The 26,457-nt window shown below is 43.3% G+C and overlaps 1 long non-coding RNA gene and 2 other non-coding genes across 4 annotated transcripts in view; all 3 read left to right on the top strand.

Moving 5' to 3' along the window:
* The window catches only part of LOC144698296 (uncharacterized), an 869,665-nt gene that overhangs the window by 360,276 nt on the left and 482,932 nt on the right, over positions 1-26,457 (top strand). The gene's annotated exons all lie outside the window — the stretch shown is intronic.
* trnak-cuu (transfer RNA lysine (anticodon CUU)) lies at positions 9,404-9,476 on the top strand. The gene has a single exon. It is a non-coding gene; the product is annotated as a tRNA-Lys (tRNA).
* trnas-uga (transfer RNA serine (anticodon UGA)) lies at positions 14,003-14,084 on the top strand. Its single transcript has one exon. It is a non-coding gene; the product is annotated as a tRNA-Ser (tRNA).

The following is a 26,457-nucleotide window of genomic DNA, read 5'->3' as shown; positions in this document are numbered from 1 at the left end:
GGCCAACTCCTAGAATCATTGAAACTTAGAGCACAGAAGGAGGCCATTCAACCCTTTGTGCTTGTGCTGACTCTTTGAAAGAGCAGTTGTGTTTCGTCCCAAATACCCACTTTCTGTTTGTAACCCTGTAAGTTCCTCTATCCCAAATCCCTGTCAACTCCCTTTTAAAATTCCTGATAGAATCAGGTTCCAGCACCTTTTCAGGTAGAATGTTCCAGATCCTGAGAACTCTCTGTTGGTGTAGAAACTGCTGAACTCGATGTTGAGTGTGGAAGATTATAAGTGGGAGTGGGGCGGAGAATTAAAATGACCAGTGACCGGAAGCTCAGGGTCAAGCTCACAGACTGAACGGAGGTTGTTCCATAAAGTGATCACCCAACCTGTGTTTGGTCTTCCCAATGTCGAGCAGATCACATCGTGAGCAGTGAATACAGTAACTAAACTGCAAGAAGTACAAATAAATCACTGTTTGGTTCCATCTTGCACAACCTTGAGAACAGCCTGAAGAGAGATACTTTACTTGAAGAATAAAGGTTAAAATATAATTACATTGTCTATCTCAGAGTGTAATCCAAGAACAACACCTTGTATTTACAGGAAGGGTTGTGGGGCTGGAAGAGGTTACAGAGATACTGAGGATCCGGTTGACATTGTCTATCTCACCGGTGTCAAATTCATTTTCCATGGTGGCTCTGATCCAATATCCTGACACTGGCTGAGGGCAACATTCAGCAGAATTTATAAAAATGGAACTAGATACAAATGAACTATATCAGTATTTACGGACACCTCGGTTTTATTTATTGTTCCTGCTGCTCCCGATACCCGGCATCTCTTCGCTTGAATCATCACATCGACACTCGGGGCAAATGACTGGGCTGAGGCCTGTCTCAGATAAAAACACGAGGACCACTTGTCACCAGAGAATCATAGAAATTGTAGCACAGAGGAGGCAATTCAGCCCATCATGTCTGTACTGGCTGAAAATGAGCAAACCAGTCTAATCCCGCTTCCCAGCTCTTGGTCCATAATCCTGTAGGTTACAGAACATCCAGTGTATATCCCAGTACTTCTTAAATCTGTGTATTTCTGCCTCCACCACCCTTTCAGTCAGTGAGTTCCAAGACCCACCACCCTCTGGATAAAAGCATTATTGAACTCCCCTCCAATCCTTCCACTAATTACTTTAAATCTCTATCCTCTTGGTTCTGACCTCTGTAAATGAAATGGGTCCTTCCTATCTGGGACCCTCATAATTTTTACACCTCAATTAAATCTCCCCTCTTCCTCCCCTGTCCCAAAGAAAACAACCCCAGCCTCTCCAACCTTTCCTCAGAGTTAAAATTCTCCAGTCCTGCCAACATCTAGGTAAATCTCTTCTGCGCCTGCTCCAGTGTGATCACATCTTTCCTGTAATGTGCTGACTACAACTGGATTCAGTACTCTAGCTGTGCTCTAACTAGTGTTTTTTTTATAGTTCTAGAATAACCGTGCTCTCACCTTCCATTAACTTCAATGTGATGGAAATCTAAGCGGCTGGAATCTTTCAGCATTTGAAAGATATTTACAAATGATTCGAGGGTTTCTTACAGTTGGGATCTTTCTCTGTTCTGTCCATTCGAGGTGTCAGATAACAGACTTTCTCCTGGGAATATCGAGCTGGTGTTTTGGGCCGTGATGTGTTTCCTTGTTCATCTTGTTGACTCTAAATGATGAATCTTGTGGATTCAGAGACCAGATAATCAAGCTCACAACAGATTGTCTCACGCTGACTTTATTAACAGCACCGCAGTAATACAGACAGGGTATACTTCCCCGATCCAGAGAACAGGGATAATGTTGGGGTAGACTCCTCGTTGTTCGAGTGCCCAAACTGTAAATGATTTAATCATTTCCTGTGGGTCCTCTCCTGACTGAAGAGTTCGGTGTGGGTTCGACATGGACGTCCACAGAACTGACCGTTCATATTGTTGTTGGTGGTGATTGGGTTAACTTCTGCCGCTGTGCCACCTCTGACCTTCCTCTGGGCACTTCGGATGTTGAGTTTGGTGTAGATGGTCCTCGAAACACACTGAACCAAACTTCAGTGCTTCCCACCATATATACACTCATAGAGCACAGAAGGCCATTCGGCCCATTGTGTCCACGCTGCTCACAAAGTTCTGACTACACTAATCCCATTATCCAGCGCTTGTCCCATAGCTCTGCAGGCTAAGGCAATGCAAGTGAATATTTAAATACTTCTAAAATGTTACAAGAGTCTCTGACTCAACCACCCTTTCAGGTAGTGAGTTCTAGACTCCCACCACCCTCTGGGTGAAAAAACAATTCTCCTGAACTCCCCTCTTAGCCTTCTACCTCTTACCTTAAATCTATGCCCCCCCCGGTTATTGACCCCACTACTAATGGAAAAAGTGCCTTCCTATCCACCCAACTATGCCTCTCATAATCTTATACACCTCTATCAGGTCCCCTTCGCTGCTTTTGGGAATACAACCCCAGCCTATCCAATATTTCCTCATAGCTCAGACCCTCCAGCCTGGGCAGTATCTTGGTAAATCTCCTCTGCACCCTCTCCAATGCTATCACATCCTTCCTATAATGTAGAGACCAGAACTCGGCCGGTTGACTGCAGTGTTTTCCGAGGAGAGGCGGTCTGCAATGCAGGAGTTTGTGAGGCTCTTTTTTAGGGTGTCCTTGTATCGGTTGTGCTGACCACCTTGATGTTGTTTGCCCTGAGACAGTTCCCCATGGAAGATCAGCTTGGGAATTCTGTGATTGTCCATGTGGGAAACATGGCCTGGCCATCGGAGCTGAATTTTCTGGAGGGTGGTCTCCAAGCTGTTGAACCCAGTGTGATGGAGAACCTCGTTATTTGTGATTTTTGTCCTGCCATCTAATTCTCAGGATGGACCTCGGGTGTCTTTGCTGGAAGTGTTCCAGAGCTTTGATGTGGCTCCAAGAGCAGACCCAGGATTCTGCTCCATACAGCAGGGTGGTCAGGACAATGGCCTGGTAAAGTTTGATTTTAGATTTCAGTTTAATGCAATGCTGCTTCCAGACAGATAATACCATGGATTTAGACTAGATTACACAGGAGTTCACGGGATATACAGCAGAGAACCAGGCCATTCAGCCCAATCAGTCCATGCTGGTGTTTACGCTCCACTCGAGCCTCCTCCCATTTTTTCTCATCTAAATCTACCAATGTAATCATCTATTCCCTTCTTTCTCATAGAGCTATCCATTTTCCCCTGAAATGCACCTATTTTATTCACTTCCTGATGCAAATTCTATGCAATTCACCCCTGTCCCGAGAGGATGGATCTTAGTCCCGGTGGGCTAGTGGAAGGGAGGGAAGCAGCAGAGGCAGCTGATCAGATTGTCTCAATCTTAGTGACAAAGAAGCTCCATGAGCTCCTCACACTTGTTGTTGGAGGTGAGGATGGAGGTGACAGGGGAGAGGCAGAGACCTTCAAAAGGAACTAACTTGTGTTAAAGGTACTAAAAAGACTCAATACACTGTATTTAACACACAGCACTTCAATAATACAAATGGCCCCCTATAATGTATATGAGCATCATCGCCTCCAAGTTCCCCTCCAAGTCACACACCATCCTGACCTGTCTGACGCACTCCCGGCCGGCCTCCCACTTTCAACCTCCCTGTAACCTTGAGGTCATCCAAAACTCTGCTGCCCGTGTGCTTACTCACACCAAGTCTTGTTCACCTATCACCCATGTGCTCACTGACCTACAAAAGCACCGGGTTAAGAAGCATCTTCATTTTAAAATTCTCATCCACTTTTTGAAATTCCATGTTGGTCTCGCTCCTCCCTATCACTGTAATCCAGCCTCACAACCCTCTGAGATGTTTGTGCTCCTTTCATTCTGACCTGCTGAGCATTCTGTCAGTTTCCATGGCCCCAAGCTCTGGAATTTTCTCCCCAAACCTCTCTTCCTCTCTACTTCATTTTTCTCCTTTAAGACACTCCTGAAAACCTACCTCTTTGACCAAACATTTGGTCACCTGGCCTAATATCTCCTTATTTGGCTCAGTGTCAAAGCTTGCTTTTAATATTTCTGTGAAATGCCTTGGAACATCGTCTTACATTAAAAATGCCATATAAATCCAAATTGTTGTTGTTGATTTGGACAAATACCACTGTTCCTTCATCATCACTGGGTGAATAACCTGTAACTCCTTACCTAACAGCATTTTTGAAGCACCTTCACCACACGGACTGCAGCGGTTCAAGAAGGTCAAACATCATCCATCAGGCAAATAAAAAAAAAATCATCCAATCCCTCAGCAATTTGGGATACAATTTGTGGTATGCTGCCACTCAAGATAAAAGAGGTTATCCAAAAACAAGGCACATGGTCCAAACAACATTCCTGCAGAGATCTATAAAATCCACAGGCAACTGGGGAACATAACAGATGCTGATATCTGTGGAGAGAGACAGAGTTAACGTTTCAAGGTGTGCAGAATGATTTTTCTAAATTCACGTGGGCATCACTCAGGCCAGCATTCAGAGGGCAGTTAAGAGTCAACCACTGCTGTGGTCTGGAGTCATGTGTAGGCAAGACTAAGGATGGCCCATTTCCTTCCCTAAAGGGCATTAGTGAACCAGGTGGGTTTTTACGACAATCATCATTGGTCATCATTAGACTTTTAATTCTAGATTTTTGTTATGGAATTGGAATTCCACCATCTGCCATGACGGGATTTGAATCCGGGTCCCCAGGATATTGCCCTGGGTCTCTGGATTACTCGTCCAGTAACAATACCATTACACCATCGCCTCCTCCCTGGGAGTATAAATGGTGCCGAATTTGATGGTCAATATAAGCTCAGAAGTGGAATATAAATGGACTATAGGTCAGGAAAAGCAATTCCTGACTATGAAAGAGACTGTGGGAAGATAAAGCTGGGAAGCCAGCAGCACATGGTCGGGGTGGTGGGCAGTGGTGGAAACTTCATTTAGACACAATCGACTGAAGTAACAGTAAAATACTAAACATTACTCAAATACATCCATTATTAGAGACAGGGGAAGTTAAAAAATGGCAGAGAAGTGATCAGGGAGGGTAGAGGTGAAACAGATCAATGGATGAACATGGATTCAGATCCACAGTAAAGGAGTCACACCAGCCCCAGAGCCATGGAGCCTCTCACAGATACAGAGCATAGAACTAAAAGCTCTAAATTGTAGGTGGATGGTGAAAAACAGTCAACTCTGAAACAGTTTCAGTTTTCAACTTTAAACTCTCCTGCTGGATTCTGCAGCTGGAAAGATATCAGAAGCACTGGAGTCAGAGAAAAATCTCCCAGTTGAGGAAATACCCGGGGAGCGGGATGATGTCACAGTGTAATTGTCGATGTGTGATGATGTCACAGTGTAATTGTCGATGTGTGATCATGTCACAGACACGAACACAGAACATCTGGGTCTGTGCAAACCAGTGATCACCACACATTGTGAAGGATGTGAGGATATAGAGGAGATTAACCAGAATGGTTCGAGAGATGAGGGGTTTTATCTGTAAGATGAGGTTCGAGAAACTGGGGTTGTTCTCCTTGGAGTAAAGGAGATTGAGGGGAGATTTGATAGAGGTGTACAGGATTATGAAAGGTAGTTAAATAAAAACTGTTCCCATTAGCTGATTATGAATGGATTAAGGGACAGAGTTTTAAGATTTTGGGCAAGATCCACAAGGGGGATGCCAGGAAGAGATTTTTTTTACCCAGTGTCTGGTAATGTCCTGGAACTCAATGCTTACATTCAAAGGCTGGTGAAATTCTGATCCTGATGAAACAAGTGACTTTCAGATTTTGACGTGATGTTTGGTTTTGGTTTCTCATCTCCCTCAAGTTTGCCCTCCTCTTCTAACATCCTGTAAATAGAGTTCACAAAATCCATCAGTCAGTCCCGAACAGAAATTCAGAAAGGCCAAACGTTTCTATTGGTATGATAAAAACAAAAAACTACTGCGGATGCTGGAAATCCAAAACAAAAACAGAATTACCTGGAAAAACTCAGCAGGTCTGGCAGCATCGGTGGAGAAGAAAAGAGTTGACGCTTCGAGTCCTCATGACCCTTCAACAGAACTTTACTCAGTTCTGTTGAAGGGTCATGAAGACTCGAAACGTCAACTGTTTTCTTCTCTGCCGATGCTGCCAGACCTGCTGAGTTTTTCCAGGTAATTCTGTTTTTCTATTGGTTTGAGTTTGCTGTGTGTAAATCCTCCCCTTCTAACCCCCTGGAAAAGGAGTTTCCAAAATCCATCCCCGTCAGTCCAGGATAGAAATGCACAATATTCTCTCCTCCTGCTGCCTGGACCAGGATGACCGCGCATGCGCCCTGCTGCACATTGCCCCCTATAAAGATGCCGGCCGTTACCCCGGGCCTGGCGAAGGGAGAAATCCAGACTTTTTCGGCCCGTTCTCTGCAAACACAAGACCGGTACCTTGTTATTTGGGGTCTGCGGCCTGCACTGTGTCTTTATGAAGCCTCCCTACCCACTCCGCTGGCTCCATTCCTCCTCACACACCCACTAACTCTGTTACTTTTCTCCGCTCGACATTCTCTCACCCGCTCTGAGCAGCTTCAGTCACAGGCCAGCACTGCGCATGCTCATGAAACAGACCGAAATGCGCATGCCCCAGCACACTCCGCAATGCGCACGCGCAGGAAGCTGCTGCAGCGAGGATAAGGCACATTCTGTCTCGCAGTGAAACCTGGGTCTCCGCTCCGCCATTGAAAGACCATATTGTAGAACAGAAACCTCTGTCCTGTAATCAGAATACGATGGGTGACATAGGGGCAAGACATAAAATTGTTGAATCAGTTGATGCAGCAGCCAAATTGCTCAGGGCTCCACCACAATTCTCTCCTGGATATAATGATCCTACAGTTCCATCTGAACTCAGTGCAGTCTCAGCAGATGGGGTGAGCTTCTGACTTTTCCCCCTATACGTGGAACATTTAAACCGTGTCTTGCCAGTATCAATTCTCTGATTGTGGATCAAATCCTTTGAACTTTTAAAGTTGGAGTGTTAACTTGTGGGAAAACTGAATAAAGCCCTTTGCACACGTGAAGTATCGGAATGGTCTCCCACCAGCAAGACTGTGTTGCTGTGTCAGTAAATGGGATGAGAGTGAATCCCTTTACAATTCCAGCTGGTGAACAATCTGTTTACAGTGTGAATTTACCTACACATTTTTAGATCAGACATGATCTCGAAATCTACTGGTAATGGGTTCCACATTCTTAGCACTTCATAAGAAAAAGGAGCAGGAGTAGGCCATTCGGCCCCTCAAGCCTGCTCCGCCATTTAATAAGATGCTGGCTGATCTGATAGTCACCTGAAATCTGTACCCCACCTATCTCCGACAACCTGTCACCCCCTTGCTTGCCAAGAATATATCCACGGCTGCCTTAAAAATATTTAAAGACTCTGCTTCCAGAGGCTTTTCAGGAAGAGAGTTCATAAGTTTCACGACCCACTGGGAGAAAAAAAATCGTCTCATCTCCGTTTTAAATGGGTGACACCTTATTTTTAAACAGCGATCCCGAGTTCTAGATTCTCCCACAAGAGGTAATATCCTCTCCAAATCCGCCCTGTCAAGTACTACTCAGGGTCTTATATGTTTCACTAATCAGGAAAAGAAAAGCAAAGCACTGCACATGCTGGTTATCTGAAATAAAAACAGAAAATGCTGGAATTCTCAGCAGATCTGGTAGCGTCTGTGGAGAGAGAGACATCGTTTTCATTTCAGGTCTGTAGCCTTTCATTGGAACTGCACTGCATCTGAAATGTTAATTAAGCCTCTCAATCCAAAGATGTTGCCAGATGTGGTCAGGGAGCACAAGAAGGAAATGAAAATCCCCTTTGAGGAATGGAATCCAATGCGAATGAAGGGTGAACCAGAGAAAGTCAAGGCACCTTTCCCTTCTTTAAGACGCTGGAACATTGACTCTGATGTTCTCAGTGAAATTAACTGATCTGAGACAGTGAAAGGATTCTTGTTACTGCACATCAGGAATTCAAACCTAATATCGGCTTCGGAACAATCAGAATACTTGGTAACAGACAAGACAATGAAAGGATCGAAGGGAGACGGCACCGGTTGTAGGAAAGCGAGTTCCCGGTGACATGGATGTGTCTGCAGTGGGTGGGATCAGACTGTTTCCATGTGTCCACAATGAATGTCTCACCCTTTATTTTAGAAATGTAAAACTGATAGAGTGCGACAGTCATCTGGGTAGTGACAATCTGAGGATTAGACTCACTGACACCCTGGTTGGGCTACCTTGTCAGTTAGGTTGGTGTAAGTGTCTGTTATGCAATTGGTCAGCGTGTTTCCCTGTTAACTGAAAGGTTTGTGATTCAAAACCACCCAGGGGGTGAAGATTTTTACTGTTTTTCCCCCTCATCACCAATCATTGCCACACAGTTCCGGATTGTCATTGGGTACTTGGGCTGCAGGATAGCATACCCAAACGGTGGCAGGTCTTTTGTTGTCCAGTGAGCTCCCACAAAAACAGCTTCTTTTTAAAATTACGTTTTCTGTCAAATACAATGAGAAAAGATTTGGACCCACTATGTACCTTTATCTAGCCCATTAAAAATTCATGAAATTATTGGAATCAAACGAACCCATCAATTACTCAGTCTTCCTCAGCTCCACAGTGAGTGAGAGAGGGAAAAGCAGAAAAGCAGCAAAATTCCGGCCCCGCACTCTCCAATCACCCGCTGCCAGCAGAAAGCGGCGACTGCAGCTTCAATCATCGGGTTACTGCCCATCCCTGGGACGCAAGCTACTCCAACCCAGGCCCAAACCTCCCAATACACCGAGCACAGGCTCAGGAAAACTCAGGTAGATTATATCACGCTCACTAAACCTCCGAGCAGCATTTACAGAATACCCGAGTGAGTGAGTCACAAATAAAAGTCAGATAAACTTTCTAATTCTTTTCACTGTAAAATTCCTTCATTTTTATCGAAAAGCTGACTGTTGTGAATCTGAAAATGAGCACCGTGGGATTAGTGTTACGAGTGACTTGTTTTCCATTGTTTGTCCGTCAGGTTTGCAATTCAATTTGTGTTGGATAATGAAGTGAACCTGGTTTCAAAATGAGGGCAGAAAGCAGGTAAATATTAAATGCAGGAGAAAATCCTGAGGAAAATGGATCACAGTATTTGGAAGGAGGTGCAGCTAAGAAGTGGAAGATGTGAATGATGTTATTGATGACTGAGAGGAATGCATGGTAGCCTTGGGGCTTTTGTAGGCCGATTACATTCCACACTTTAAAATTCCGACCAAGCTGAGGTATCAGGTGGAAAGCAACAGGTTTATCCATGTATGTTGGGATACGAGATAGTTTTTCACATTCCTGGCTAGCTCAGCCGGTAGAGCATGAGACTCTTAATCTCAGGGTCGTGTGTTCAAGCCCCATGTTGGGCGTTGTAATATTTTTAAAATCTGATTAAGAGTCGTACGGTCTGGAAGCATTGAATCTGTTTCTACCTCCAGCTGCTGAGTTTTTCCAACATTTTCTGTGTTTGATTCAGATTTCCATCATTTGCAGTAATTTGCTTTTATCTTTTCACTTCTAAATCTTGTTGCTTTAAAAAAAAACACCAACCAATCACTGCGGCTCCTGTGAAACTTTCATCACTGAAAGCAACTGACACACATCAAATTCAAAGCACTTTATTGTCGCATTTCTTCCTGCTTCTGTCCCTGCCTCGCCCCCAGCTCCCTCTGCCCGTCCAGCCCCCAGGTCAATTAGCTGTTCAATGCAGACACAGCCAGTTCGTGGGAATGGGTAAAACTCATGGGTAAAGAGACAGCTGGATCTCATTTTCCTGGTTCTCCCAGATACTGATTACAGGAATGTGCCCAGTGCCGATTATCCACTGTCACTCTCCTCCCAGTTGTTCAGCTTTTTAATTGATTTTCACACTGGATTTCAATGTGAAGAAAGCAGAGCTGTGATAAGCTTATATTGTTCAGCAGATGTACTGCAAGAAGTTACATGACAGGCCGACGATAACAGTGCTGTTTGGACGCGGCGAGCTCCAGTGAAGGATTGGCACCATTAATGTGCCGTTCAATTAGTCTTGTGACAAATCTCGCGCTGGAAATGAAAAGAAAACTCGTTTAATTTGCTCCGTGTTTTGGTTTCAAAAGAGCCGAATACAAGGTAAGAAAGTCCATTTTGCTCGAGTCGGTTATAAAATGGCAGAATAACCCGTGCTGTTGGGAAACATAAAATTAGAGAAAGTTACAGCACAGAAAGAGGCCATTCGGCCGGGCGTGCTGCTTTCAAAGAGCAGTTGTGATTGGTTGATCCATCAGGAGTGATATTTGTGTCAGTGCAAACAGTAGGCAGCAAAATTCGTACTTCTCCCACCCATATTTTGCCTCACACCAACATTTCTATAGTCAGTGCTTTGCAAACAGCCCTTCTCCTCTCCTCTTCCTTCACTGCCACTCACGAGTGTGATGTTTTCCAGATCTGAGGCGAAACTTAAACTCTCACTCCTCTGATTCTGGTGGAGTTTTTAAATGTTTCTAATCAATGAGTAATCAGCACTCGTTTCAACAAATTCAATAAATTGACATTCCCTGACAGGATATACTTAGAAAGGGCCAGTCTCCTGCTTGGTCTTTCACGCTGATAGTTTTCTGATCGACATTTTAACCTGAGCTAATGTGAATCAAGTTTGCGACGTTAAAAAAGTTTTAACCCCCTCAGGGAACTGAACCACATTGACAATCACAGAGGAACAGACACAGAGAGATATACACCGAGAGTGACAGAGGCTTAAGGAGAGAGCGCCGAATCCTAACCACTAGACCACCAGGGAAGTTGCACCAGTTTGTTTCGATTCGGCTTATGTACGCTGCTTTTGCCTATTGTTTTTCAGTTCCGATCTCTTTCACCACAAAACTGCCTGTTTAGGTTCAAGATAAACGACTTCTTCGGCCAATGAAAACAACGGTTGCTGTGAGCTGGAACATGAAATTGACAGTGAGGTAAATAGTCCCACAAGCTGCTCATGTGAAACTTTCAATTTCCAAATCCCTCCACCGTATTCGCTGTTGGTCCAATGGAAGCGCCAATCCCGAGTCACTGGACATCAGGGAAACTACCACTAAGGCTTGACATTTGGATTATGGAGGCAACTTTTGACTTTTTTTTTCATTCCCGATCTCCTTCACCAGAGACAACTTTCTCCGACCAAATAGTCTGTTTGGGTTGAACAGAAGTGACTTCTTCACAAATGAGAAGAACCATTGCTGTTAGCTGGAACATGATATCGATACTTTCCTCCTTTAAGACAGTTCTGAAATCCTCCCCCTTTGATCGAGCTTTTAGTCACCTGAACGAATATGTGGCTCGGTGTCACACTTTGTTACATAATGATCATGGGGAACGCATTGTGACGTTTCAACAGGCTAAAGGCGCTTTATATATACAAATTGTTGTTGTTGTAGGATATACTTAGAAAGGGCCAGTCTCCTGCTTGATCTTTCACGCTGATAGTTTTCTGATCGACATTTTAACCTGAGCTAATGTGAATCAAGTTTGCGACGTTAAAAAAGTTTTAACCCCCTCAGGGAACTGAACCACATTGACAATCACAGAGGAACAGACACAAAGAGATATACACCGAGAGTGACAGAGGCTTAAGGAGAGACACACACCCAGAAAGCAAGATGTCACCAACTTGGCTCCGTGTTTGTTCCATTTCCGAAAGCAAATTTTCTGAATGTTGACAAATGAATGAAAATCAGAAAATACGGACGTATTTGGATGGGTTTCCTTCTATTTAACTGATAATTAATTTGGTTAAAATCACAAATGGTGAAATCTTTAGTCAGCAGGATGCCAACCGTCATTTTCATATTTACAACAAACGTAAATTGTTGAACTTTCACTTACTCGAATAAACAAGCTTGGATAATGCTCTTACCAGGTTTCAAACCACAGCTCCATCATATGTGAAACGAATATGACCCCACTCGCATCTATAAACCCTGCGCTGTAAGGAGCCCAATGGAGCTGTCTGGAATGTTTAGCGGTGACGTCATGCAGCAGCACTTTGGGTCTTTGTTTTGAAGAAATGGAATTCGGCTGTTCTCATTAGGAATGCTGGAGACAGACTGATCAACAATGTCATCATCAAATGGCACAGCGCAGTAAGAGGACCTTCCACCCATGGTGTCTATGTCAGTTTTGTGCAAAGAGCTTTATAATTAATGACAATTTCCTTCTCTTTCTCCTTAGCCCTGTTTTTTTCGCTTTCAAGCCATTGAACAATTCCCATTTGGAAATCAGTGTTAAGAAAACCAACATTGAAAGCTTCAGCTGGTTCTTCACCTGAATAAATACGTCAGCCTTGCTCCAGTTTGCAGTGCTTTACTTTGGGCAGAAGTTCAAGGCAATATAATTTGCAGGTAAACCTGGATCTTCTTTTTTAATTCATTCACGTGATGTGGGCTTCGCTGTCTGGGCCAACATTGATTGTCCATCCCTAATTCCCCTTGGAAAGGTGGTCTGCCTTCTTGAACCGCTGCAGTCCATGTTGTGTAGGTTCTTCCACTGTGCTGTTAGGAAGGGAGTTCCAGGATTTTGACCCAGTGACAGTGAAGGAACGGCGATATATTTCCAAGTCAGGATGGTAAGAGAATTGAAGGTGATGGTGTTCCTATCTATCTGCTGCCCTTGTCCTTCTAGCTGGTAATGGTCGTGGGTTTGGACGCTACTGTCTAAGGAGCCTTGGTGAATTCCTGCAGTGCATCTTGTAGATGGTACACACTGCCGCTTCTGTGCATCGGTGGTGAAGGGAGTGATTGTGGATGTGCTGCCAGTCAAGTGGACTGCTTTGCCCAAGACGGTGTCCAGCTTCTTCAGTATTGTGGGGGCTGCACTCATCCAAGCAAGTGAGGAGTATTATATTACACTCCTAACTTGTGCCCTGTAGATGGTAGACAGGATTTTTGGAGTCACGAGGTGAGTTGCTCGTTGCACGATTCCTAACCTCTGACCTGCTCTTGTAGCCACAGTGTTTATATCGCTAGTCCAGTTCAGTTCCTGGTCAATGGGAGCCCCCAGGATGTTGACAGTGATGGATTCAGTGATGGTAATGCCATTGAACATCAAGAGGCGATGGTTGGATTCTCTCGTGTTGGAGATGGTCATTGCCTGACACTTGTGAGGTACGAATGTTACTTGCCACTTGTCAGCCCAAGCCTGGATATTGCCTAGGTCTTGCTGCATTTGGACATGGACTGCTTCAGTATCTGAGGAGTCGGGTATGCTGCTGAACATTGTGCAATCATCAGCTGACTTCGCCACTTCTGACCTTATAATGGATGGAAGTTCATTGCTGAAGATGGTTGGGCCGAGGACACTACCATAAGGAACTCCTGCAGCGATGTCCTGGAGCTAAGATGGCTGACTCCAACAACCACAACCATCTTCCTTTGTGCTAGGTATGACTCCAACAAGCGGAGAGTTTCCCCCGATTCCCATTGACTCCAGTTGTGCTTGGGCACCTTGATGCCACACTCGGTCAAATGCTGATCTCACCTCATCTCGGGAGTTCAGCTCTTTTATTTATATTTGACCCAAGGCTGAAATGAGGTCAGGAGCTGAGTGGTCCTTGCGGAACCCAAGCTGGGCATCAGTGAGCGGGTTATTGCTAAGTCAGTGCCGCTTGATAGCACTGTTGATGACTCCTTCCATTACTTTGCTGATGATGGAGAGTAGACTGATGAGGCGGTAATTGGTTGGGTTGGATCATTCTCACTCTTTCTTTCCCAGTTTAGTCGGAAGATCGAGGAGAGACCGTGTAAATTGCAGGGTTCCGGGGAAAAGATCAGGTAATGGCAGTGACAGGACGGGCAGAAAGACCGCTTTCTCCGCTGTAACCATTGCATGATTTCATACAAATAATAGTAGTATTAGAATAGCTTCTGTAGTCGTGGCCGAGTGGTTAAGGCGATAGATTTGAAATCCATTGGGGTTACCCCGCGCAGGTTCGAATCCTGCTGACTATGTTTCTCATTAGTTCTGATTTTATCGGCGCACAGACGGAATTAATTATTGTTTGAATCGAGGAAAAGCGCTCCAAACACACCCCTGTTCTCTTATTTCCATTCATTTGTCAGCCTTCTGCAAATCTCCAGTCGGAATTGGAAAAAGAAACTGAGTCAATTTGGTGACATAATTTCATTCTGGAATTTAGGCCTCTGTCACTCTCGGTGTATATCTCTGTGTGTGTTCCTCTGTGTGGGTCAATGCGGTTCAGTTCCCTGAGGAGGTGAACACATTTTTACGAGCACAAATTGTCTTCACATTAGTTGTGCAGCTTCACATTTCAATGTTACAGTGAAAAATATCAGGATGAAAGAGACAAGAGTAGTTTGTCTCTTTCTATGTATGGACTACAACAACAACTTATATTTATAAAGCTCCTTTTTCCTAATGAAACGTCACAAGGCGTTTCCCAGGAGCATTTTATCACAAAGTGTAACACCAAGCCACATAATCGGTCAGATGACTAAAAGCTCGGTCAAAGGGGGCGGCTTTAAGAACTGTCTTAAAGGAGGAAAGTATCGATTTCATGTTCCAGTGAACAGCAATGGTTCTTCTCATTGGCTGAATATGTCACTTATATTCACCCGACACAGACTATTTGGTCAAAGAAACTTGTCCTTGGTGAAGTTTGTAAAAGTAAACTCCACCACAGTTTGGCGGCCGATAAACAACGTCCACCAATGTTTGCTGCCTCTTGCTGTTTCCTAGCTCCACCCAAACTGATTCTACATCTTGATCCTTCAATCTAAGTTCCTCTCTCACTAATGTACCGATCTCGTTCCTTATTAACAGCGCGACCCCGCCTCGTTTTCCTTTTTGCCCATTCTTCCTAAATGACGAATACCTTTGAATATTCAGATCAACCAATCACACTGCTCTTTGGAAGCAGCACACAGGGCCGAATGGCCTCTTTCGTTGCTGTAACTTTCTGTCCTTTTATGTTTCCTAACACCACGGTTAAGATGAACTTTCTTATCTTCCATGTGATGCTTTGAATTCAAGACAATAGGCAAATTTAGCGAGTTTTCTTATCATTTCTAGCACAGTATTTGGAACCAGACTCATTGAACGACAATTAAATGGTCTCAATCGTTAGATACAGCTCACCGAGTCCAAACAGGCACCGTGAGCATCAGCCTGTTTCGTACATTCTTGCTGTACATCTTCTGAGCTATAAGCTGATCACAGCTCCACTTTCTGCACATTGAAAGACAGTGTGAAAATAAGCACAATTTCAAATCTTAACAACGCGCATATATGTGATTTTCTGTGTGTGTCAACATTGTTCAGTTTCCTATTTTCACCACATAAACATTATGCATGTTAGTTCCCTGACTTCATATCAGCAAAAAAAAAGCAGTTAACAGGACATTTCTCTCTTTTTATTTTGAGTGGAGACTGTTCAGCAACTAAACTTCTGGATGATACAAAGCGGAGGATGATTGAAGTTTTCACATGATCTTATTAAGTAACTGAGAGTGCTCAAGGGGCCGAATGGCCTATTGCTGAAAATTATTTTTTTTATATTCTAATTTAGTGACAATGTTAGTGAAGACAATGTTTGTGTCTAATCTGAATGTGTTGGTGAGGCCGAGCGGGATCAGGCACTTGTTCAGGTTTCCATCTCTCTGGTGATTTGGGCTTCACTCCCACCGCTGCCAAACATTCTGGTGCTTTATTATTTGAGGCAGTTCCAAAAGATTCTCCGTGCGGTGAAGGGGCAGCTGAGCTGTGCAGTGTTGTATTTCAGTTGGAAGAATGAGGAGAGACAGTGTAAATCCCAGGGTGACTGGGAAAAGGTGGGGCAATGGCACGGACTGGAAGGCCTTCTTTCACTGGAACTCCCTGTATTCATTCTATTATTTTAAACAAACAACATGCAGCCTTTACCCAGTTGTCCTGGCCGAGTGGTTGAGGCGTTTTTCCACGTGGTTCGAATCCTACCAACTCCCCTTCTCAATCTTGATTAACACAAACTGTCTGCAGAATAAATTATCAGTCAAATGAAAAAGAAAATCACCGAAATACCCCGGTGTTTCTTACTTCTGTTCATCTGCAAACATACACTACATTTGGCCCCTGAAATGGAACAATAATTGGCCAAGTTGGTGACATCTTTGCTTTCTGGGTATTTGTCTCCCCTCTGGCCTCTGTCAGTCTCGGTGTATATCTCTGTGTGTGCCAATGTGGTTCATTTCCCCGACGGGCCAACACATATTCACCATCACAAACTTAACTCACATTAGATGTGCAGCTTCATATTAAAATGTCAAAGAGAAAAATATCAGTATGAATGATGCAAGTGGAGTTCGCAATTTTTGGAAGGAGGTGCAGCTAAGAAGAGGAAGATGTGAATGATGTTATTGATGATTGAGAGGAATGCATGACAACTTTGGGGCTTTTGTAGGTCGATCACCATCTACACTTTGAAATTCAGAGCAAGCTGAGGCTCCAGGTGGAAAACAACATTTATCTCCCTGAATGTTTGCATAGGGAGCCATTAGTACGTATACCCGGCTATCTCAGTCCATAGCGCATGAGACTCTACATCTCAGGGTGGTGGCTTCGGGCGCTGCCTGTTTTTAAAGCTTTTCTGTTTTCATGGGTGATCCCCAGTTCTCCATTCCTCCGGCAGTGTCACCGCTCAAACTGAGTCTCTTTCCATCCCACTTTGTTAATGTCACAGCCGCTGGTTTCTGAGCGAACACTGCCCTCGGCTTCACTGGAAGTCGGAGAGTTCTGTGCAGAGGGTTTCGTGCTTTCACCACCGCAGCCCAGGTTCAATTCCCAGTCAGGGGAAACCTTATTTCTTACCGCTGTATGAACTGTCAGAATGCACAGGAATTCCTCTAGTCAACTGTGAAAACGAACCTGGAATTTAACGTCAGGAAGCATTGAGTGATTCATGTTGTTTGAAAAAATGAAGAGAGGCAACATCAAACAAAGTGTACAATTCTACAATTCTCTGTTACACAGCAAGTGGTTAGAATCAGGAATTCACTACCTGAGAGTGTGCGAGAGGCAGATTCAATCGCGGATTTCAAAGGAGAATTGGACAGAAAATGCAGGTCTCCGGGGAAAAGGCGGGGGAGTGGGACCAATTGAGTTAGTTTCCAGAAGAGTAAGAGGCCTCCCTTTTCAGACGGAGATGAGGAGATTTTTTCTCCCGCCGAGGGTGGTTAATCTGTGGAATTATTTTCCCCAGAAAGCAGTGGAGGCTGGGTCATTGAATTATTCAAGGCAGAATTAGACAGATTTTTGATCGAGAAGGGGTTATGGGGGTTGGGCGCAGACAGGAAAGTGGAGTTGAGCCAACAACCTGATCAGCCATGAGCTTATTGAATGGTGGAGCAGTCGCAAAGGGCCGAATGGCCTCCTCCTGCTGCTAAATCCTATATTCCAATGACCCCGGCCGAATGGCCTCTATCTGTGGTGTAACATTAGCTCTCATTCTGTGACATTATGAGGGGCTCCAGGGGCAAAATGGCACAATTCCTACTCCTATTTGTTATGATCTAATTCAGCGCTGACACCACTCTAGGCGATGGTTACGGTGCTTCGGTTTGCCCCGTAGGTATGTGGCCGAGCGGCCCAAGGCCCCGAAATTCGGTAGTAGTGTTTTATGAAACGTGAGTCATAATCTTAACCTGTGTTCCTGTGTCCAATTAATAAACAGATATCACAACTGGCAATGGTCTTAATGCCTATACTCGAGGAATACCACTGTACACTTCATTCCACTAAGAAAAACAACCGTAAACCGCTATTACCACCCTCTCTACTACTTCCTCGTAGTGCTTAATCAAATTTGTCTGTTTTGTCTTTTATAAACCTGTGTTGGCTGTCATGCATGAGCCCATGTATTTCCAATTCACCATGAAATTTGGCCCTGATTTTGCTCACTAGACGTTCACATGGCGCCGTTGTGAGGCTGACTGGATAAAATGCAGCAATGATTTTCATACAGCACAGGAAATGTCTCTGAAGTGAATTTGTATGGAGGCTACTGGATTGTAGCGAGATTTCCAATGTCAATGTGTTTAATTAACATCAAATGTTTTTAGGTGAAAAATGTTGCATAGTTTAAAGATATTTTTATTACTGCTTTGGAAATGAATATTGCTTCCTGTTGTATGTATTATTCTTTAATCCAGTTTGAAATGCAGAATCTAAAAAAAAGTCATCTTCTTTTCAAATGAATATGTATACTTAAATTGATGTAAATAAAAAGATGCAACCCGAAAAATAAATTCTTCAAATTTGTTATGAGGACGAACGAGCTCCTGAGCAGGATCTGAGTCCGCTTGTAACAGGTGTAAATGGACACGAACGCAACTTCTGGCCAATTCTCCCAAATTGTTTCTGCTGCATCACAAAGCGACATTGCAGCACCGTCATGTTGCTATTCTCCGGAATCCATTGAGACCCACCTAAACTTGTCAGCAATCAGCAACATTCAGACCACAAAACCCTGGCCAATAATTCATTGAGTGATCGATTTTTTGGGCAGATTTCGGAGAGACACAAGGAAACAATTGATATTAACCCTTGCAAAGTAAAATCAACTCCTGCCACCGTCAAGGAGTCTGGCTCCAATTTCACAGAATGCATTATGCAGGTTTCCCTGCTTCAGCTGTAGTGGTGCAGACTAGAAGCATTGCAACCACTGGCCCTGTTGCAATTTTTCCCTTGGACATGTCACCTGGTCCAATTCTCTTCCTCTGAGGATTTAGAAAAAAATATTCATTCGGTGTGGGCGTCGCTGGCTATGTCAGCACTTATTGCCCATCCCTAATTGCCCTTGAGAAGATAGTAGTCAGCTGCTTTCTTGAACAAATGCAGTCCACGTGGTGTATCTACACCCAGGGTGCTGTTAGGGAGGGAGCTGCAGGATGATGCAAGACATTGTGAGAAATTCAGAAACTCATCATAAGGCCAACCGCCCCCCGCCCCCACCACTAAACACACAAGCCAAAGTACCTCCATATGGTCTACAACAGCAGAGCTTCTCAACATTACATTGCCTGGTATTAAGCTGGCAAGGCCGTTAAGAGGCACTGGGGCAGGGTTCATTATGCAGCAGTGAAACTTCTGTTTTCTGGATAACGTATGAACATGTTGTCCGGTGCACATTAGTTATCCTGCCTTCATTTCAGTAGTTCTGGACTGGACACTAGCTGAGAACAGCTTTCTATACTTTATTGTGAGCTGATATGTTGCACCTTAAACATTCTTAAATTCACACAGTGAAAATGGCCCTCAAACTGTTTGACTGTGTACCTAGGATGGAAGGTCATGAATGACATGGACAAGAAGAGGAAAGGAAAAATCTGGGGTACAATTCATTCTGGATATTAATGCCTTTATCATTTAACAAATTTAACAATGAGATGCAATGGATATTTAGCCCCATTCTTTAACTCTTCTCTGAATTTACTCTGGGTCACTGCATAAATAAACGGGTTGATGCAGGAACTCAAAAGTTGAAGCATGTATCCATTTTCCTCCAGAATAAAGGTTGATTCAACAATATCGGAACCTGAGAAGTAAGTAACGTTCGTAATTTGAACATAGAGGAAAGTCACAAGAAGTAATAAATATAGCAGAATAAAACTTCCCGATACACAGAAGAGTAAAACAATGGACTTTCTCCATTTCTCCATCTCTGGGTCACGCTGATTCTCTCCATTGTTCTGGGCCCGTAGTCTCCTGCGGGCTTTATTGGCGGCTAGAATGTGTCTGACGGTCAGGACATTGAGCAGTAAAATCAGAACGAATGGGAGACAAGGAGTTAAAATGTGATGAATCCAGTCATATGCAATCCATGCAGGTGAGGTATAAAATATTAACTTTATGTCGCAGAACCAGGGTACATTGTTAATTATGTACAAAGGTTCATATATAAAATACAAGAAAGTGTTTTTAAGACAGCTAATTGTGCAGATAGTACCAATCACCCGCGTCGCCGTTTTTTTGGAACAATATTTTAATTTGACTTTCTGGCAACAAATGGCTATAAATCGATCAAAAGTGAAAGCCACAGTTAACCAGGCAGAACTGTCTATCGCTGAATATATTGGTGCAATGCGGGCACTACATGCTGGTGTGATGGAGAGGAAACTGAATGGGAAATAAATACTGGAAATCCGGTTCAATAACACAGCGGTGATAATAACCAACAGATCTGTCACTGCCATCGATACCAAGTAATGAGTTATACATTTGGAGAGACCACATCTTTCTCGGGACAGCATCACAATCACCACCATGTTAGCTGCAACAGAGAGAGAGACAGGATAGAGACTGAGGCTGTGCGTGAATTTGTGATGATACAAGAGCAAGAAATTTAAAGCTCCAACTCCAAACAAAATTAGCAGTTTTACAGGATTCTGCATGAAATGTTTGCTTTTCAGGTGTTGCTCCGAGTTGGACAATTTCTAACGTTAATTGTTTTTGTGTTAAAAATGGTCATCTAGATTAATAAGGCAGGTCAATTATATGAGAATGTAAAATAATATCATGCAAACTAACAGAGAACAAAAAGGCACCAAAACAACAGAGAAATAAACAGAGCAGCGCTGAATAGACAAGGGAAACACATCAGCGAAACATTACAGAAAACATTTAGATTGCATTATAACAATACATCCAATAAGAAATGAGGAAACTAACAAGAACACAGCTTATATCACGCTGAGGATCAAAAACGTTCTCTTCCAATTAATTACTGTATATCGTTCACTGTTGGAAATTTTGAGCATCAACTTGCTCAGAAATATCATCAAACAGCGAGGAGTGGAGACACAATGAGCGTTTCCGGAATTTGCAGGTGGAATGTTGGTGAACAGATAAAGATAACTCCCAGATCCTCACTGACTACTCACTGGAAGATGGGCGTCGATCTGAGTCATGGAGCTGGCATGAAAGAATGACCAATTTTGTCCTTTAGTGGATATTTTTAATTAGATCTTTGTGACTCAGATGCGAGAGTTTCCATGAATTAGGCAGCCTCACTCAATGTGGAGAAAATAGTGAAGACGGGAACAGTCTGGGCCATTGCTAGGTGCAATGTGCAGACGGAAATTCCAGAGTCAATAGTGGTCAAAGTAGAACGTCAGCTGTAGGTCATGTAGAAGAGGAGAAACAGGCTGAGAGCAGAAACACTGCTCTGTGAGTTTGGTGCAAATACCAAGCATTCTTCAAAAGGCCTCTGTTACAGTGTTTATATATCTGTCAAAACCCAGTGCCTCGTGGTGTCCTTTCAACAAATGCCTTCAGTAAATTAAGTCGGGAATTGATCAATTGTTCAATTCTCTTGATTAATGAACTATTTGTGGAAATTATTCTGCGCTATCTTTATGAAGAACGCAATAGATTTACATCATGATGACAGTGTGATAACTCAAACACTGTTAGGCCGTCAGTAACAAAATGATTGCATTTACACCGTGATTTGCCCCTGGTAACGATGCCGAGAACACAATAGGAATGCATTTGCACTGTGATAACAGTATGGTAACTCACTCATGGTAACGGTGTCAATAAATCAACAGAACGACATTTCCACCGCGATAATAGTTTGACAATTGACCCACAGTAATCATATCAACAACGCAATTGAACTGCATCTATGCCATGATATGCTAGCGGTAACTGGAAGAAATTATAATATTAAAGGGACAAAATGGTATTGGACTATATGATGACAGTATACAGTTAAATGGAAGAAGTTATATAGTTGCTGTGAAGAAACTGTGATGGTAAAATTAAAATTGCATGGTCATATTATATCGCCAGGCACGAGAAATTGCACACTTAATAGGGTAATGTTATACCACTAATAAAGAGAAATTACACTTTCAACAGGGTAACATTATACAACTAACAGCGAGGAATTAGACCCTTAACAGGGTAATATTATACCAGCAACAGAGAGAAATTACACACTTAACATTGTAATATTATACCACTAACAAGTAGAAAATTTGCCAGTGAAGAGAACATATTCTGCAGATAAAATGTGGGCTTTAAACCGTTAAAGTCGAAAAAAATGCTGCAAAAGGGAAGAAGTTATGCCAGTTAAAAGAGGGAAATTGACCCGTTAATGGGTTGAATTACACAGGTGAAGGGGGACAACATTCCATTAAATGGGAGAAAGGATATGTGCATCGTGGAAATGCTGCACTTTTAAATGATAGAAGTGATGCAATGATTCCCGTATCCAATATTTAACTACAACACTTTACCTGGAACCCCGATAGCTGCGAGGACGGGGTAATAAATGGCAAACACCAGGCCTTTCGGTGATCCGTGCATTTCCAGCGAGAGCTCAGAGCGCGTTCTGCAATGCACTGAAAGATCCTCACATTTATAACCGATATCAAGCTCCTGGGAAATAATTAGGTGGTTTGATCCTTTACATTAGTTGCAAAAAAACAGATTAAACCAGCTGCGTCAGGACTGCTGTTCATGTTTGTGGAATATAATGTTTTTTTCAAGGGGCCTGACAGGACTGACAGGAGATTGTAGCATGATACAAGTTGATTTCCATAAAGAAAGACACAGTCATGGATTTTTTGGTCAGGGGTGAATCACAGGAACTTGACACAGACTGCTCTGAGAAATGCGAATTTGACTAGTTCATTGGCTGCCGCCAGGCCCAGGGACAAAAGGATCTGTGAAACGCAGCAGAGGCGTGAGTTTCCGGTGAAGCCGCGGCCCTCATGATGTCACGAGACGAACGCTCGCCCCATGGGTTCCGTTTTCAGCTGAAAGGCAGGTGTGGGTTTTCATACGAGTTTACATACTTCTCAGCGCCTTAAAACTTTCCAAGATTTTTAAACATTTTTAAATACTTGAAAACACTTTTCAAATATTTGAAAAATATTTATAAAAGCGTTTAAATGCTTTTAAATGTCAATGATGCAGAAGTAGAACACGACCCGAGGCAGGAATTTTCAAACAGGACAGGAAATGATTATGGAGGCTGCTGGATTATCACGTGACATTCGATGTTAATATGCTTGGTTAACGTTAAAAATTGTAATGCGAGTATTTATAGCAGCCTAAAGATCATTGTGCAGTCACTGTATGAACTGCATTAACCACCTTCTCAATGACTATTGCATTAACCACCTTCTCAATGACTATTGCATTGACCACCTTCTCAATGACTATTGCATTGACCATCTTCTCAATGACTATAGCATGAACCACCTTCTCAATGACTATTGCATGAACCACCTTCTCAATGACTATTGCATTAACCACCTTCTCAAGTGCAATTAGGGATGGGAAATAAATGCTGGCCCAGCCAGCGAAGCCCACATCCCGTGAACGAATAAAAAATTGCATTACCTTACCGCAATTTTCACACAAAAAAGGCCACGCGGCTTCAGATTTTTCTTTTCATAGCCTTGTGTTTACAATAGGGTGAATCAGCTCTGCACCGCGATCTTTGATGAGATTTTTTGTTTTAACCTTCCTTCCGCACCAGTGTGACTCTCCGGGTGATTTGTTTTAATGCATAAGAATTCTCTGAAAGAGTGTCTTCAGTTTGTAACGGCTCCCCGAATGAAGGCTTCTCTGCATCGATGGGAGAAGTGGCTAGTGCGCCACTTTGCTGGAACACGAATCTGGATAACAATTGATTTCCAAATGTGCTTATACATTTTGTCCAATGATGTAAATACAAAAGTAAGAAGTGGATTTTAAAACGGAGTTTGCAACACGTTTTCAGCTGAAATCCTCAATATTTTAAAGAGTTGCATTTTTGTTTCAAATTTGCACTGAAAATGTATAGTTAAGTTGATTTTAAAAATGCAGTTCCAACACGACGGTCGAAGCCATCAATGTGGGGGTTACTAAGGCTGCTTCCTAATCGTGGCTGCCCCCCACCCCTGAGCAGGCTTTTAGCTGATCTCAGCTCTCAGTCCTTCAAATTTAGCACCTGCTGAGCCATCAATTTGAATTGTTTAATGACATTTCCAGCCGCTTTTGAGGCGACCCAGCAAGGCCACCTTCGGAGGAGAACATTTCTGTCGTCCGAAAATTCCTGTTGCACATTAAGTCTGTGCATGTTGGTACGTTGGCAGCTGCGACTAATTAATAGTGGCGAACTCCTCAGCGTTCGACAGTATTGGAATCGTAATATTGGGGTTATTTACATAGGCCATAGCAGGGATGGTACTGTGCACAGACCCGGTTCTTCATGATTACATTCAGTGCCGACTTGTCCGGACCACTGTCGTTATATTCAATGTGGTTTCAGGTGCTCCCGGGTGCACCCAGGTGATTTTAAGAGCGTGCCAGTGTTCATAAGTGTTCCTCTGTGCAGTAATGTATCCAGTTTATCCTAATGTTTGCATTAGTGCATTTAAAGGGATTTTCAATGTTTACAGGTTTTAGCAAGAGGTTACACGCGCTACTAAATGCGTTGACGTTATTTGAACGTATTCTTAATTCAACTTTTTAATTGCAGGCCACCCTCACCCACCCCTCACACACTCACTCACAGCCCTGATTCTACTCACCTCTCGACCCCTGCATGTTTGTCTCTGCTCCCTCTCTCCCCAGTCTTTGCTCATCCCACCCCACCTCATTCCCATTGACATCAGTCAGACTGAGGATCCGTGGATTTTGTTTTTCATTCGTTCATGGGATGTCGGCGTCGCTGGCTAGGCCAGCATCAATATCCCATCCCCAATTGCCCTTTTTCAGGGGGAATTTTAAGAGTTAAACACATTGCCGTTGGTCTGGAGGCACATGCAGGCCAAACCAGGTAAGGACGGAAGATTTCCTTCCCGAAAGAACGTCAGTGAACCAGATGGGTTTTTACAACAATCGACAATGGTTTCATGGTCATCATCAGGTTTTTAAATTACATATTTATATTGTATTCCAATTTCACCATCTGCAATGGCGAACCCTTGTCTCCAGGGCATTACCGAATGCAGTGATAATACCACGGTGCCGCAGCCGCCCAGGTGCGTGGATGCCGGAAGGATGGGTATTGTCAACAGAGGGGGCTGAGGTGCCGGAGGTCCTGCCCTATGTTTGTGACACTGATACTGAGTTAAAGGGATGCGCTCCTGGAACAGGCTGTACACCTGCTAGAAACAACCTTAAATAAGTCAGTGAAAAAGTGAGCGTAGTATCCGGCAAGTAACCCAGGTCTGCACGCTGCCGGGCCCCAACGGAACCATCAGCGCGGGCTCACAAGGAGCCATTTCTGGTAAAATGCAAGTTCCGCCTTCCACTGTAAGTTGGCCCTCGGGAAGTTGTGGTGCTATTGTGGCCTTCAAATAGTGTATTTGGGCCGGAAAATCGGGATCATAAATTAGGATTTCCTATGTTTAGATGCAGAACATGCATCTTTTAGGAAGGTGAAGAGTTCTGCCTCTCACATACCTAGGTACATGAGTGTGGTTAAGATAGGTAAGTCAATATACACGCATATTCACACTTTTATGCACTGTTTCCTAGATATATCCAAATCGTATCTGTATCTTATCCTATTCGGCACCTAACGTAGAAAACTTTGAAAGTACAATTTCAAGTGAACTTTCCTTTTTCACTGCTTCAAAATGTATCTGCCCTCGCAGGGATTATGGGACAGTGCAGCATGAAATCTGGGAAGTGCAGAGGGAGATTTGTTTTAAATCTTCCCTGTGTTGTATCCAATTTGATCGATTTAGAGGCGTGTTGATTGCATGTGTATCTAGCCCTAATGGACTGATTAAATTTTGTTGAAGCTCCCCTTTGTGATTAGAGTTGTTGCAAGAAGGTTCATTCTTACAAAAGTACCGAATTATTAAATTGAAACCCGGCTAGTTTATGCAACTAGTATTGTTGTAGAAAATTGAGACAAATAATCACAGAAGCAAAACACAAGAGCAAAGTTTGCTCAGCACAAAAGCTACATCAATAGAACAAATAAAGTAATACTAATTCTATCAGTCTGCTGTAATAACACTCCAAAAAAATCACGCCGCAATATTTGGAAATAATTTAATTTACAGTCGATGCTTCGCAGATAAGATTCCACTAGATGGCCCTCGGGCACTTCATCTCTGATCAAAGTTTCAAAAGCCGGAAATTCGCCCTTTTTCCTGGAAACTTTGACACTTGTGAAGGGTGTTCAGGATCTTTTATATTTCAACCAAATCACCCCTCACTCTTCTAAGCTGCAGTGGAAACAAGCCCAGTCTGTCCAACCTTTCCTCATTAGACAACCCACTCATTCCAGGTATCAATCTGCTAAGCCTCATTTGAACCGCCGCCAATGCATTTACATCCTTCCTTAAATAAGGAGACCAAAACTGCGCACAGTAT

The sequence above is a fragment of the Cetorhinus maximus genome, chromosome 23 (assembly GCF_964194155.1).
Source record: "Cetorhinus maximus chromosome 23, sCetMax3.hap1.1, whole genome shotgun sequence".
Classification (NCBI taxonomy): domain Eukaryota; kingdom Metazoa; phylum Chordata; class Chondrichthyes; order Lamniformes; family Cetorhinidae; genus Cetorhinus; species Cetorhinus maximus.
The sequence above is the reverse complement of the archived record's forward strand: the minus strand, read 5'-3'. Positions and strand labels throughout refer to the sequence as shown.